Source organism: Priapulus caudatus, unplaced genomic scaffold (assembly GCF_000485595.1).
Source record: "Priapulus caudatus unplaced genomic scaffold, Priapulus_caudatus-5.0.1 Scaffold5, whole genome shotgun sequence".
NCBI lineage: Eukaryota > Metazoa > Priapulida > Priapulimorpha > Priapulimorphida > Priapulidae > Priapulus > Priapulus caudatus.
In genome coordinates, this window is record NW_014577066.1 from 195,412 (window position 1) to 198,653 (window position 3,242).

General features: G+C 44.3%; 1 protein-coding gene across 1 annotated transcript in view; it reads right to left on the reverse strand.

Moving 5' to 3' along the window:
- Positions 1-442: 442 nt before the first annotated feature.
- Positions 443-3,242, reverse strand: part of LOC106804882 (snRNA-activating protein complex subunit 3-like) — a 20,061-nt gene continuing 17,261 nt past the window's right edge. Inside the window, exon 10 of the mRNA XM_014806268.1 lies at positions 443-762. The gene's annotated coding sequence lies outside the window, so the exon portion shown is untranslated. The remainder of the gene's footprint in view (positions 763-3,242) is intronic.

A 3,242-nucleotide genomic window follows, 5' to 3' on the forward strand; every position in this document is an offset into this window, starting at 1 on the left:
GTTTAAACCGGAGCCGGGCAGGCTGACAGCACGTGTGCTTGGTAAAATCCGCTCTATAATATTCACCTTGCTCGAAGCATCATGCCCTGGGTTCCCCGCTATGCCGATATTAATGTGAGTGCAGATGGCGCTCGTGCGTCGGTCACCGTTGACTGCCAAGAGAATTTTCTTCGGCCGTTCTCCTAACGTTCAAACTAGTCACGGGTGGGCCGACGGCACGTGTACACGGTAAAAGCTGATCTACATGCTTTACTTTGCTCGCAGCATTGCGACACGATTCCCAACTATGCAAACTGACCTTGGCTGCTACTTCAGGTTGAGAGCTCATATCAGTGAACCCGTACGCATGAATTAATTATCCCACCCACGCCCCCGTCTATATATATACATATCCGTCAACTACCTTGGAAAACAACAGACAAAAATTAGAGAAAAGAATATGGTTCAAAGTAAAAATATGTACAATTTATATCACATGCCACGGCTTGAGTCACCAACAAGACACTGTGACCAATGTGCACGATACCACGTTACAATCAAATTCACTAGCTAAGCACGATTGCTCCAGATGATTTTATCAAAACATGACACAATGTCAGAAACATGATTTCACACACACCGCCTCAAGTATCTTTTCTTACAAGATCGCAGTCTGCCAATGTGAGCATGCCACACAAATATTCCAAGTTGTCATGACATGTGGCGCCCCCTGCTGGCTACGGCAGCACAGCGTTCTTGTCGTAGAACCTGTAGGCAGTGAAAGGAAGGAACCTTCCTCAATGATTTACGCCACCCTGAAGCTAAAGATCTGAGCAGGTATTTTCATCTGCTGGTTATGGTGCATTGCACATACTTGACAATACGTGTATGTGTGAAGGGAGGGTAGTTGATGAGTTGATCATTGCATGTGGTATATTTTTATTATTTTGATTATCAATATATGTATGAATTTTTTTACATAGTCACACATATTCTATTTGAAAGTTGACCGATTATACAAAAATATAATTTATTGAGATCGAGATTATTGTTCATTGCTGTTGTTAACATTGTTGAACACTTGGGGTTTCATGGTCATACACATGTTAGCTCAGGTGTGAGCAACTAGTCCAATGTAAGTGGAATGATGTGAGTGCACGTATCATTACGACATGTATTTGGTTGGTAACATTTAGTATTGTGAGATTAGACATATTCTGGAAAAAAACTGTTCTCAAACGTAGGTATGTGTTGTGATTCATGGAAAAAAATTAAAAAACACGATTGTTGATTTGTCTGGTGAAAAGCAATTACGTTAATGCTTACTGATCGTCTATGTAATTTGCATCGACCGAATTCAAGCATCTTTTCTTGGGTTTCCCCCTCTATACGTACAAGCTGACAGTGTTAATTACACGATGATAGTTAATATGATATAATTAACGTTTTTTTGTTATGGTAAGTTATTACTTAATTGTGGCGTTGAATCGTTCACATGTGATTATTTGCTGCTGCAGCGTCATTCGGACGTGGGCAGCGACGAGACCCAATCAGATCGGTGAGATGAGGGAGGCGGCCATGGAGGACACGCAGTTCGCTCGACTTGTCCCTGCGCGTCGGCCTGCCATACCTCTATGTCCACCAGGGGGACTGTGAGTCATCTCATCGTGTTACACTGACATTAGGTTAGAGAGCAACAGCGCCCCCTACTATTGGCCCCTCTTAGTACTGCAATAGCTTTGTGACTTTACAGAGCAGATGGTCAAGCCTCTATCGTCAAAACAATTTTAGCAACCACCCTCTATAGAACGTACATCTATCTATAACGGACACATTGTGGCAGTAGTTATACTGTGAAATCGTCTCTATTACAATGGCCACCTAAATTTATAAGGTCACTTTAGGTTTCCGCTTGAGGAAGCTTTATGTACAGGTTCAACTGTAATTATGTTGATCATGTTCTGAAATGATCAAAATTACGACTTAACTTTACATGTAGGTAAGTGTCTGCAAAAATACTGTCAAATATGGTCAACATTCTTAAATAGCTCCCTAAGAGTATATTATGCACAAAACCAATGCAGAATACAATGCAGTTATTAGATAAGTAAATTCAGTCGTATTTAATTCGAGTGCAATGGAGATACATTTCCAGCAGCATATATTTTTTTTATCTCAAATCAGCATTGTCTCTAATGCGTGTTTCTTGTGTTGTAATTTGTGTAACGCATTTTGAAGTGTAGACAAACCTCATATTACCACAATAAATTGGCAACATGGAACGAAAATGAGAGAGGTGATTGGAATTAGCCGTAGCAGGGGCTACAAGAGAATTTCTGGCACTGTTTTAGGTGATGATGATATTGAGGATTCGTCTGACGTCAGTAAATACCCTATTGTTAGCAGCAACGTGAGCGCAAGAAGAAAACCGTGTGCATCGTAATGCCTGCTGTACAACGCGAGGTATGTCTGCTGAGTCTTTGTTTCTCGTATCTGTAGCAGTTCTTCTGAGGAGCCGACTGTTAAACTAGCTTGAAAGGGGGACATATTCATCGTATTTGCTGGCGTCATAGTAGAGTGTAGTAATCCTGTACATATATGAGCCCATTCAGTAGGATACCAGAAAAAGTGAAAAATAGGAAGCGCGACAATTATCGCACGACGTCGAAAAGCGACAAGATATTTGGAAATTGTCTTGCCGACACTCACCCCGCCGATCTCGCCCTGTTTACAGCCATGTTCTAGAGGGGCTGCAGTGCTGCGCGAGTGGCCTAATGAGAATGAGGTAGAATCGTGGCGGTGTGGCCTGACACGTGAGTGATGTTTGTTACAGGTGGTGGACGTACGACGACTGTCTGTGCTCTCGCAGAGTCGGCATTCTTCTGCGACGCCTGCTTCCGTGAGCTCACTACGACAGCAGCGGCACCAAAGCTCGGGCCTTTCACTGCCTACAGTTCTACGACAAGAACGCCGTGCTGCCGTAGCCAGCAGGGGGCGCCGTTTCACTGCCTACAGGTTCTACGACAAGAACGCCGTGCTGCCGTAGCCAGCAGGGGGCGCCGTTTCACTGCCTACAGGTTCTACGACAAGAACGTCTGCTGCCGTATGCCAAGCAGGGGGGCAGCCGTTTCACTGCCTACAGTTCTACGACAAGAAGACGCCGTGCTGACCGTAAGCCAGCAAGGGGGCGCGCGTTTCACGCCTACAGGTTCTACGACAAAGAACGTCGTGCTGGTAGCCAGCAGGGGGGCGCCTTTTCAACT